We start from the raw sequence: 13,693 nt of genomic DNA on the forward strand, positions 1-13,693 counted from the left end.
AATGGGGAGGATAATAGCACTTTCTTCACAGGGTTGTTGTGAGGATCAGATGAGATAACATATGTCAAGGACCGTGTAAACCTGAAAGTGTTATTATCTAATATTTTATGCATGGTATGATAGTTACAGATTATTGTTATAATATATGGCATAACAGTTATATTGATACATTGTCCAATATTTACGATGATATGGTACAGTACGTGCATGTATGCATATATATATATATATACACGCACATACATACACACATCATCTATTATGTCGCATTGTTTTGATGTCAAATACTGTGCTTCTTCTAAGGGAATGCCTATTTCAGACTTTAGCAAATTTACACTAAAAACTTCACAAGATTCCATGACTGATAAATAATAAGTATAATGAAATACATAGTCACTTGAAAGGGATTTAATATTAATGCTGGGAAGATAATGGATGAAATACGCATGTTGTGCAGACCATGGCAGGCATTTGGATGGGGAGCCCTCTAAGTCTATCAGCATATATATCTTGACCAGATGCTACAGATCTACAATGAGTTAGGGCCAAAATAGAGTAGGAGGAGATTAGGCTCAATGGCATTTGACAAATGATGCATCACTTTCAATGGCTCCACATTTCTTACTACACTAAAGCCCATTTGAAGAAACAGCAATATTCTTTCCATCACACTATATGGGTGTGAATCATGGAATAGCACAACCTCGGAAGAATCAAAATAGTAAGTGATTCCAAGAGCATCACCGTAAAGACACATGATGGGTATAAGTTGGCTAAAGAACAGTAGTGATAAGTGGCATACAGAACATGATCACTGACATGAATGATGACCGGAGAAAAGGTACAGGTTATTTATGTAGCTAGAGTGATGGATAACAAATGGACCATCTAAAAACCCCAACTGTACCCCCAAATATATATTTAAGAAAAATAAGAGTAATGCCTTTAATATGTTAGGAAATAGAGCTTTTAGCAAGAATTCTTACAGAAGAAATGAACAAAAATTGTACAAGTAGAAATATTGAAGTCTCTAATCATCAGTGCTGATGACATCATGGATTCATGAAAGAGCTGCTCCATTATCTTATCTGACGTAGCCTAAAGATGAGAGCCCAAAGACAAAAAGAATTTTAGTTTCCTCACTGTAGGACTACTTAATATGGCATGGAGCCATTATGGAAAGTTCATGGCTACAGTTTAGAAGTAATCACTGTAAGTATTTACTTCTGGAATGTTATAGATTTAGATCTGGAAGAGGTTTTAGAGCTCAGCTAGTTCAACCCTCACTCCCTTTTTTAACAGATTGGGAAACTCAAGACTATGAGAGATACTAATAAATGTAGTACTGAGATTTGAACACAGGTCCTTTGCCCTTAAATTCTATGCTCTGTCCACTGTATCATTTATAAATACAAAAGAAAACTCATGAAATATTTAACTGGTTCATTATCGTATCGATGGCATCACATCTCATAAAATGTGACAAGTTTGTTTTAAGGGTTCGATTTGGATACTGACTACTGAGACAACATGCTTCATAAAGGAAAGAATACCCTGGAACACTCACAGGACTGGTGGTCAAAGTCAAGACTTTAATCCAATAACAAAACTGTTCATTATTATGTTACTGGGTCAGTTAGTCATAAACACTATGGATTTCACCAAGACAAAGCTAAGCCCAGAGAGCCAGAAATGCAGAACTGGCAGCAAGGGTGACAATGACTGAAAGGCAGAAATGTCAGTTATCTGCATGTCATGGAGAAGAACAAAATAATGCATATGCACAGTGTGATTATAAGGCAGGTTTTCCATTTCAAGGTCCAATGCTCTAGGCAATTTTTAGAGTAACATTTCCCACTTCAGTATCATTACTCATGGTATCATTCTCAGCCATACAAAATGTATGTGTGTATATATATACATATATATGTGATACACACATATACCTACATATTTATAAATATGCATATGTATACACACATAAATAGATAAATACATAAATAAAATAGTGTATATGTAAATTTTGCCTAACAGGTGGAAGCTCTGGTCATTTCTGGGAAATATATTTTTAAAGTAAACCTAAACTACAACTCACATAGACAAAAATGCAATTTCTAAACACTGTCTTCCTCTCCTCTTTCTGAAGGCAACTAGGTGTTGCAGCAGATAGAGCATAGGATCTGGAATCAGGAAGACCTGAGTTCACATCCAGTTTCAAACACTTACTTGAGCCTGTGCAAGTCATTTAACCTATTATGCCCCAGTGTATTCATCAGTAAAATGAGGATAATAATAGAACCTACCTCTCAAAGTTGATCATATCTGTAAATGTATTTGCAAATTTATATACGAGATCATATTTAGAAATTTTTTTTGCAAACTTCATAGTGTTGTAGAAACGTTAGCTGTTGTTAAGTGGACTGGTTTATTTGGGTACACTTACAGCTAAAGTCTTTAGCTGAATATGTTTCTGATGTGTATAAAAGGAAAACAGCTAAGCAAAGCAAAACCAAATGGCAGCACTATCGATGTTTGATATATATATTTTATTAAGATATATACTCTGAAACAATGATCCAAGACAACTCTGAAGGACTTACATTGAAAGATACTATCCATCCCCAGAGAAAGAACTGATGGAATCTGAATACAGATTGGAGCATCCTTTTTTTTTTTACTTTATTTTTCTTGGCTTCCTTTTTATTTTTTTGGCCAATGTTTTCTTTTACAACATGACTAATATGCAAATATGTTTTGCATAACTATACATGCATAACCTATATTAAATTGCTTGCCTTCTCAATGAGAAGGGGAGGGAGGAAGAGGATTTAGAACTCAAAATTTTAAAAACAAATGTTAACACTTGTTTTGATATGTAATCAGGAAAAATAAAATACCGAATATATGATAATTTTTTTAAAAAGATATATACGCTAATAGACAAAATTCTATAGGAAGAGAGCTCTGCCTCTATCCAAATGAGAGGTATGTTTCTCTATTTTTTCTCTCCGGGGCCTGATTGTTTATTATAACCACAATATTCATTTCATTTTATATTTCTTTTCATTTATACTGTTGCAGTCATTGAGTATGTTGTTTTTCTTGTTCTGCTTACTCCACTATGTATCAATTCAGAAAAATCTCATGTTTCTCTCAATCTTTCATATTTATCATTTCTCATAGGCTAATAACCTTCCCTCACACTTACATATCAAAAATTTGTTTAGCCATGCCCTAATCAAGGGGTAGCCACTTTTGTTTCTAGTTCTTTCCTAACAAAGGTATATATATATATATATATATTTTTAATTTCTTTATTTATTTTTAGTTTACCACACACGGTTCTACATAGTTTTGAGTTCCAGATTTTCTCCCCTCCCTCCCCAAGACGGCATGGAATCTCATATAACTGTCATGTATAACTTTGCATTGAATTAATTTATGCACTAGTCAAGTTGTGGAGAGCAATTTTGACCAATGGAATGAATCATGAGAAAGAAGAAACAGAACCAAAAAAAAAAACAACAACCCAAAAACAAAAACAAGAGAGAAGCAAAAAAGGCGAGCATGTAGTGCGCCTCGATCTGTATTCAAACTTCACAGTTCTTTCTCTGGAATGAAGACAGCATTCTCCATCTTGAGTCCCCTGGAGTTGTCCTTGCCCCTTAGGTTGCTGCGAAGAGCGCAGTATGTCAGGGTTGGCCCTCACGGAATCCATATATCTGTGGCTGTGCACAACGTTCTCCTGGCTCTGCTCCGCTCACTCAGCATTATGTCGTGTAGGTTTTTCCAGGTTGTTACGAAGTCTGCATCATCCCCATTTCTTATGGCACAATAGTATTCCATCACCTTCATATACCACAGCTTGTTCAGCCATTCCCGACTTGATGGGCATCCCTTTGATTTCCAATTCTTGGCTACCACAAAAAGAGCCACTATAAATATCCTTGTACATATGGGTCCTTTTCCCGCTTGCGTGATTTCTTTGGGATACAACCCTAGAAGTGGTATTGCTGGGTCAAAGGATATGAACATATCTATAGCCCTTTGGGCATAGTTCCAAACTGCTCTCCAAAATGGCTGGATCAGCTCACAACTCCACCAGCATTGCGACAATGTTCCAATTTCCCCACATCCTTTCCAGCATTTATCATTTTCCTGTTTTGTTATTTTAGCCAATCTGACAGGAGAGATGTGGTATCTAAGAGTTGTTTTGATTTGCATTTCTCTAATCAGTAGTGATCCAGAGCATTTTTTCATATGCCTACAGACAGCTTTAATTTCTTCCTCTGAAAACTGCCTGTTCATATCCTTTGACCATTTCTCAATTGGGGAATGGCTTGTATTCCTATATATTTGGCTTAGCTCCCTGTATATTTTAGAGATGAGGCCTTTATCAGAGATACTAGTTGCAAAGATTTTCTCCCAATTTTCTGTTTCCCTCCTAATTCTTGTTGCATTGGCTTTTTTTGTACAAAAACATTTCAATTTGACATAATCAAAATTATCCATTTTGCATTTTGTAATGCTCTCTATCTCTTGGTGGGTCATGAATTCTTTACTTTTCCATAAATCTGATAAGTAAACTATTCCTTGCTTTCCCAAATTACTTATAGTATCAGCTTTTACTCCTAAATCATGAACCCATTTTGACCTAACAAAGGTATATATAATAAAGGTATAAATAAAATCATTTCTATAATGGATTCAACCCCATGAATTAATCAACTTTCTTCCTTAAACCAAATCCCTGCATATCTTTGGCCTTTAGATACAGGGATTTCATTTTCACCAGTCTCTAAACCTTGACTGATCACTGAACCCTTAAAGAACTGAGTCCTTTGATCTTTTAGGTCTGTAATCAGCCTGTCTTCTATGGTTCAGAGGTCTGCTAACCCCTAATTGCCCTAACACTTATTATCCATCATCTTTCTTCTGCTAATGCCCCTGTTTCTGGGTGCATGATTTTGTCATCTCCTTCCCTCTGGCCCTTTTCAGCTCTGTCACTACACACTCAGGCCCACAAGAGTACCTTTTGGGGGGTTTTATTTACAAGATAGTATTATTCAGATATAACACAGGAGAATGAGAAAAGCTTTTCCTCTACTCAAGGAGGGTCAAGATGAAGGAGCTATTTCATTTGGGGGAATCTTGGGCCTGAAGTATGAGTTCTGGCCATTCTTTGTAATACATAACCCCTAGGAATTAGGCAGGTCAAAGAATCCATAACTGGACATGGGTTTCTGGCTGCAGGCTAGGCTATGATCTTTGCAACCAGAACTAGAGCACATAGTTGACCCAGATGAGGCACAAAGACATCCCCTGAAATGTGGTTCAGGAAATAAACGCAGAACTAGATGGGCCTCATGAAGTGCTGACGTTATAAGGCAGCGGGCAAACACGCCAAAAATAGGAAACAATGCTTTGGAACTGATACTTACTTAATGCTTTTTCAGGATGAGGTAAAACCACTCTAATTTTACGGCACATACAAGAGATAATGGTCTTGAGAGTAAATCAGCTACTGTCCTACTAAAGTACAAACGGTTATAAAACTGAACAAAAATCTCCCTACCGTTAAGAGGCCCGAAAGCTTTCTGAGTAGGGAGGATGTTTTTATGGTTCCCAGAGGGAAAAGGGGCATCTTTGTAGTCTTCTGTCTGGGTTGAAACAACCCCCTTCTCAAAATGGCGGTCACTCAGACAACATGGTACTACATTTTGCATTAAGAGAGAACCCAAAAGAGTTTAGCTTTGAGGTTGATTGCTATATAGCCAGCCCTACCTGAAGTATATCTTCAGAAACACCCCACTGGGCATCATGGAGCACTGCTGTAATCTCATCTGTCAGGAAGGCTGAAAATGGAGGATCTCTGGAGTTTGAGTGATTGGAGCTGAAGTGGGCTGCGTCTGCTGGGCATGTGTATTCAATTTGGCATCAACATGGTGAAGCTTCTTAGAGCTTCACAAGGGGCAAATGATACCAGCCCAAAAACAAAGCAAGTTAAGCTTCTATGCCCATCATCAGTGAGTGACCTCCTACACTTCCATCCTGGGCAAGACTTAGAGACCCAGTGTTTAAATCAAAAACAATGAAAGAAGAGAGGAAGGAACAAGAGCCTGTCAATTCCCTCCCTAGTGCTTTTCCCACTGTACCACGCTAGAGACAATACAGTACGCTACTGCAAAAGAACTTGCATTTTTTAAAAAAATTCAATTTATTGGTGCCTTTTGATTTTTATAATCATTTCTGAATATAACGTTCTCACAACATATTTCCATATATTAACACATATTCACAACATTCCATCGTTCTACTCTCTATCTTTACACCTGCCAGCCCCCATACCTAGAATTCACTCTTATTTCTCTCTGCTTTTGAGATAAGGTGCAGCCAACATATTTTCTACATGAAGCCTTTTCTGATTGCCCAGAATGCTAGTCAGTCAATTAACATTTATTAAGTGCCAAGTATTGAGTAAACAAATACAAGCTGAAGGAAGACTGGACCTACCCTCAAGGAGCTAACGTTCTAATAAGAGAAGACAACACATAAAAGAAAGCTGAAAAGGGGGGTGAGGGGTGGTGCTTGGTAGAGAAAGTCTGCAGTGCAACCTTGAGAAGAATGAGGATGAAATATGACTGGCTTTGGTGCCTTCCTTATAAGGAAGCCATCCTATTTATGCTATTTGAAGAAAAGAAGGAATTAGGGGGAGGAGGAGGAGCCTTATAATTAAAGGGAAAGGCTGCAGAGTTGGGAGAGTGCTTCCTATATGTGAATTCTGGGACCTGACATAGGTTTCAGGAATGCTACTGCTGCTTCCCACCCCCAAACTACCATATGTTTAACTTCTTTGTATATATTTATATTTAAAAATGTTACTGTTGTTGTCCTTCGTACCTGAAGAGAACCAAAATGACATCACCATGTTGGGATCCATGTATAGAGTGCCCAACTATAGCTGATCAGACCAACATAAGCTCTGAAGGCTCTACCACAGATAGTCCATATGAACATTTGGAATGGAGATGTGTCTAAATTCGTGCCTCTCCCACTTCTTTTGAGCTACTACAATTGTGCTTTGCTCATAGAACACAACACTTTCTTTGATGCGGGCACTCCATGCTGCATGGTCCTATACCAGTGTCTCCTATGGCTCAGCTTCCATATCTATAAAGCGGAAATAAAAATATTCATACTATTTTCAGCTCAGGGCCCAAGGAGAAGCATTTTGTGATTGTGAAATGCCGTACGTGAATTATTACTTCATCATCAGATGCTGTTTTCAGCCCAGATCCTATTCCTCTAATTTTAAGTTTGTGGAGACTAAAACAGAGCTGGTTAAATGGAGTGCTGAAATTGTTTGTACTACATAGACACATTGTTCAATAACACCCAGTCCCAAAATATTATTCACCAGGGAAAGCCATTAATGAACTCTGCCTGAAAACAGTAACTAATCCAAATTATTTCCAAAAGGCCAATCAAAAAGGCAATAATATCTTGGTAAAGTACTAAACTTTTAAAAGGTTTCCTTAATGCCTTTTGTTTTTTGTGCCATAATCATTTTTTTCATACAGGGGTCGCTTCTACTGAACCCCACTTTGTAAAAAAGAAAAACAGCAAAGCCAAACCAATTACACAGGTATATCACTATAAGCAATATTCTATTACTATAGCCCCCCTACTTTTCTAGCTGGAGGAGAGACGTAAGTTTTATCATCCATTCTCAAAGACTGAAATGGGTCATCTTAATTAATCTATTCCCTAATGAGTTAAGTGGTCCGAGAATATGAATAAACAGTTCTCGAAAGAAGAATTAGGGAATTGGAAAACCATACTAAAGAATCTTCCAAATCACTAATAAAGGAAATGCAAATCGAAATAACCCTGAGGTTTCACTTCACATGCAGCAAAACCACATAGGAGAATAAGAATGGAATAGTCAGTGTTGGAGGGGTTGTGAAAAGATAGGCACACTAATGCACTGTTAGAACTATAAATTAATACAATCATTTTAGAAAGAAATGTGGAATTCAGTTAATCTATCTTTTGGTGTTTTCATTTACATTTTAGTCATATCTATTCTTAGTCTGTAACTTCACTCTATATGTTTTTTTTAAAGTAACATTACTGTAGTTTTGCAATATCTTCCCCACATTACCTTTCCTTGTAACAAAGCACAGTTATGAAAAGCAAACACACTGCCTATATTTGACAAGGCATTTCCCATTCTGCATTTGTAGTAAATCACTTCTCTATTGGGAGGAAGGAGGTATGTTCATCAGCTCATACCAATGAAATGCACATATAAGGACATATGCAATTTTGAATAGCATAGGCCACTGTGAAAACCAATTGGTATGTTTATATCTTGTCACTTCTGACTTTGATTTACTACACCTGGTTTACAATTTTCAACCTTTCTACACTACAAAAACCACATAGATGCTTATTTTAAAATTTTAAAAGAGGAGTTCAAAGGTATTGATGGCTTTAAGATATACTGCAGACAGTCACTAAAATGAAAATTAGACAGCCTCACACAAAAGGGCTTGATTGCCACTCTGAAACAACAGGAAAATTGCCAATTTACAAACTGCTGAATGTCCTCATCACAAACTGATATGGTGCATTTGCTGTGAATGCTGTATGTCTCTCCTCAAGGATGAGCTAAGGGTCCCCTTATGCTCTCTAGAAGCAACAAGTCAAATATGCCATTTCAAATTCAAGTGACAGATTCCAGGGATTTGGAGTATTTTCTTATAGGAAAGATTTGGGACAGAGGGGAGAGGCAAGAGAGGGAGGGAGTCAGAAGAGGACAGTCAGACAGAAGGGGAAGGAGTCAGATGGAAGGTGGGGGAGAGACAGACAGAAGAGGATTAGATAGAAGGGAGAGGAGAGGGGAAGAATGGGGGAGGGGGAGAGAGAGAGAAAGGAAAAGAAAGAGGGAAAGAGAGGAGAGAGAAGGGAGAAAATCAGAAAAAGGGAGAGGGGGAAAAGAGAGAGGAAGAAGAGAGAGGGGGAAGAGGGAAATTTAAGGAGCAAAGAGAGAGAGAAACAGAGTATTTTCTGCCACAGAGCTCCAATTTGTGTGATCCAAGATCTCTCAACACTCTGATCTGTGTATTAAAGTTGAATGATCTAATACTTCCCATTAGGAAACTCAAACAAACTCCCTGTTTAGATATTGAAAATCAGATGTTTTGTAGGCATCTCAAACTCAACATGTAGAAAACAGAACTCATTCTGATTGCCTCCCAATCCACTTCTCTTCTAATCTTCCCAATTTTTCTCCAGAGTAACACTCACTTTCATCCTCACAACCTCTCTTTGACTTCACTTTCCCTTAATGAACTAGTTCACTAAAATCTAATCTCACATATCCAATCAATTCCAAATCTTGTCATTTCTGCCTCTGTAACACCTCTCATATCTCTCTCCTTCTCAGGTTCTCCTCACTTAACCAACTGATTGGTCTTCCTGTCTCAGATCTGGTGGTGGCCAATTCTTCCTCCACTGCCAAAGTGATTTTCCTGATGTGCTTGCCCTACCTGTAAATACCAATGATTCCCTACTATTTCTAGGATCAGTTATAAGGTCTGTTTGGCATTTGAAGCCCTTCACATTCTTACCAACCTACCTCTCCAGGCTTATTGCACATTACTTCCCCATGTTGAGTGTTCTGGTTTGTCCTTGGTTCTCCAAGAGGACCATGACACCAGGAAGTTGATGCCATAACTTGCAAATGAACTGGATTTAGGGGAGGGAGGAATGTGCAAAATCACCAGTCTCTCTTTCTCCTCCAGAGCCATCTAGGTCCAGTGGCCAGATACAGATCAGAACAACTGGACATGGCCCAGCATTTCCCTTTGTGAACACTATAGTTCAACCAACCAAACTGGTCTTATTGTCTTCACACACGGTCCTTCATCTTCAATCTCCATGCCTTTGCCTGGGGCATTCCTATACTTGGAACATACTTCCTCCTCACCTTCACTTCCTATCAGAATTCTTCATTTCTTTCAAGGCTCAATTCGAGTATCACCTTGAAGCTTGTCCTGATTCCTTTAGCTACAAGTGCCTTTCCCCTAAAAATCACCTTGTATCTATTTCACATATACCTATAAATGCATGTAGTATTGTCCCCACGTAGATTATAAACTCTTCAAGGAAAGGAACTGGTTTTTGTCTTTGTATCTCCAGTGCTAGCATATATTAGCATAGGTGATTAATACATGCTTATTGACTGGCTGGGAGTTGAAATAGTTCACTAAAGTTCTCTTCCTCATTAACTCTAAAATTAAGTGTTTGGGGAAGCCACTTATTGTGTGGGGCAATACAGAGGAACGAGATAACTGAATGGGTTATGGACAGTATTTACGCCTTCCTTAGGTCTAACTTTCTCTATGCTGAAAGAAGAAGCAAACACCATTTTGATCTCTATTCTTAGATAGCTTTATAAACTGTGGATTTCTAAAAAAAAAAAAAAGCATCAAAGGAATTGCTACCTAAAAAGGAAAGTAATTTAAATTATTCCTCCAGAAGCTCCAAAGACCAGGAATGCAAAGGACTTACCAGACTTGGTTAATATTAACCATTATGTACAGCAGACTCCTGCCAAATTGGAACTCTCGGCAATTTACATACCCCATGAAAAAATTCAATGAATATTTTATCTGTGGGAGGTACAGAAAAGCATTTTTAACCCAAAGAGGGTTTAAATCAGACAGGATTGTTTCTGCTGCTATTAATTTCTTATCTCACAGCAGCTCAAAACTGCTACTTTTCTTTGACTGGAAGGGAAGGATCTAGAAACATACTTTGCTGGTATTTGAAGATGGGTACACAAGCTCCCAGTTTCCTCCCCTGTAAATTACTTAATAACAACAGTAAATTCTCACATTTATAAGATAGCCTTGGGATTTGAAATTATTTTTACACACTCTAGATTGCTTCTTATAACAATCTAATGATACATGTGTGGGGAAAGATAGAAGGGGAAAATTCAGGTAGGTATGAGAAGATCTATGTTCTAGTTCTGGTTCAACTATCAATTAGTTGTGCAACCTGGGGTAAGTTATTTTCACAATTAGTACTTTGATTTCCTTATAAAATCGAAACTTTACTACACATAGTACAATACAAACTATCCAAAATAAATAGAACTGTACCGATCAGGCAGATTTATCCCCTCTTTTCATACCATCACCAACATCATACTCTTTTAGCTTTTACTGATAGTGTGTGGGTATCACTAATCTTTTAAGGGGGTAGGGATGAAAGAGAGAGAAAAGAATAGTGAATTGTATCAACAAAAGCCCATTAGCTTTATTTTTTACTTAAATTGGAAACTAAAATGGCCTCAGAATCATGTTTGGGTCAAAAAACAGTTCAAATGCACTGGAAAATAACCCATGATCAAAACTAGTTGGGCAATCGCATAGACGAGTGGGTTTCTTTGAAAAATACAATACACATAGAAAGCAGTGTCTTACCATTTGTATTTTGAGAACATCAGACACCAAAAAGTGTCAAGTGTCCAATGTCTGTAATTTGTTGTCAATGTAATAGGATATTTCAGGGTCTTACAGAAAAGAAAATACTGTACAATTTTCAACATGAATTCACTGATTGTGAATTTGTCACCTACACATTGAAAACATCGACCTGTAGGACTTTAAAGTATAATTATCTTTTCAAGGCAAATTTTTCTCTCTTTATTTATGGAGATCTTGCTCAATGGGTCTCATTTCTAAGGCTCTGTGGCTGGTCTGAGGTTGCTGACAGTAACTGGACAGGCAGATTAACCCGTTATTTCCACCCAGGCTCAGAACAAGGGTGAATATGAAATTAGTCAACAGGACACAGTAATTTTTTGGTCATACTCACAGAAATTATGGAAAACAGATTCCTCTAACTTAAATTTTGTGCACCAACAAGCACTGAATTTTTCTATTTAATGAAAATATTTTTTAATCATTATTTATTTATTTAATATTTTTAGTTTTGAGCATTAATTTTCAAAAGAGTTTGAATTACAAATTTTCTCCCCATTTCTACCCTCCACCCCACTCCAAGATGGCATATATTCTGATTACCCCTTTCCCTAGTCAACCCTCCCTTCTCTCACCCCACTCCCCCCATCCCCTTTTCCCTTACTTTCTTGTAGGGCAAGATAGATTTTTATGCCCTATTGCCTGTTTATCTTATTTCCTAGTTGCATGAAAAAACCTTTTTTTGAACATCTGCTTTTAAAACTTTGAGTTCCAAATTCTCTCCCCTCTTCCCTCCCCACCCACCCTCCCTAAGAAGGCAAGCAATTCAACATAGGCCACATGTGTATCATTATGCAAAACCCTTCCATAATATTCATGTTGTGAAAGATTAACTATATTTTTCTCCTTCCTATCCTATTCCCCTTTATCCAATTTTCTTCCTTGACCCTGTCCCTTTTCAAAAGTGTTTGCTTTTGATTACCTCCTCCCCTTATCTGCCCTCCCTTCTATCATCCCCCCTTTTTTATCTTCTTCCTCCTTCTTTCCTGTGGGGTAAGATACCCAATTGAGTGTGCATGGTATTCCCTCCTCAGGTCAAATGAGAGCAAGATTCACTCATTCCCCCTCACCTGCCCCCTCTTCCCTTCCTACAGAACTGCTTTTACTTGCCACTTTTACATGAGACATTCTATTGTATCTCTCCCTTTCTCCCTCTCTCAATGTATTCCTCTCTCATCCCTTAATTTGATTTTATTTTTTTAGATATCATCCCTTCATATTCAACTCACCCTGTGCCCTCTGTCTCTCTGTCTATATGTATATTACCTTCAGCTACCCTAATAATGAGGTCTCATGAATTAAACACATCATCTTTCCATGTAGGAATGTAAACAAAACAGTTCAACTTTAGTAAGTCCCTTATGACTTCTCTTTCTTGATTACCTTTTCATGCTTCTCTTGATTATTGTGTTTGAAAGTCAAATTTTCTATTCAGCTCTGGTCTTTTCACTGAGAAAGCTTGAAAGTCCTCTATTTTATTGAAAATCCATATTATGCCTTGGAGCATGATACTCAGGTTTGCTAGGTCGGTGATTCTTGGTTTTAATCCTAGCTCCATTGACCTCCGGAATATCGTATTCCAAGCCCTTCAATCTCTTAATGTAGAAGCTGCTATATCTTATGTTATTCTGATTGTGTTTCCACAATACTCAAATTGTTTCTTTCTGGCTGCTTGCAGTATTTTCTCCTTGATCTGGGAGCTCTGGAATTTGGTGACAATATTCCTAGGAGTTTTCTTTTGGGGATCTTTTTCAAGAGGCGATCTGTGGATTCTTTCAATTTCTGTTTTACCCTCGGGGTCTAGAACATGAGGGCAGTTCTCCTTGATCATTTCTTGAAAGATGATATCTAGGCCCTTTTTTTGGTCATGGCTTTCAGGTAGTCCAGTAACTTTTAAATTATCTCTCCTGGATCTGTTTTCCAGGCCAGTGATTTTTCCAAAGAGATATTTCACATTGTCTTCCATTTTTTTCATTCCGTTGGTTCTGTTTTATAATATCTTGATTTCTCATCAAGTCACTAGCTTCCACTTGCTCCAGTCTAATTTTTAAGGTAGTATTTTCTTCAGTGGTCTTTTGGATCTCCTTTTCAATTTGGCCTTTCAAGTCATTCTTCTCCTCATTGGCTTTTTGGAG

The 13,693-nt window shown here is 37.6% G+C and overlaps 1 protein-coding gene across 1 annotated transcript in view; it reads right to left on the reverse strand.

The window, feature by feature from the left end:
- Positions 1 to 13,693, reverse strand: part of STXBP6 (syntaxin binding protein 6) — a 359,755-nt gene that overhangs the window by 86,133 nt on the left and 259,929 nt on the right. The window lies entirely within an intron of this gene.

The sequence above is a fragment of the Trichosurus vulpecula genome, chromosome 8 (assembly GCF_011100635.1).
Source record: "Trichosurus vulpecula isolate mTriVul1 chromosome 8, mTriVul1.pri, whole genome shotgun sequence".
Lineage (NCBI taxonomy): Eukaryota > Metazoa > Chordata > Mammalia > Diprotodontia > Phalangeridae > Trichosurus > Trichosurus vulpecula.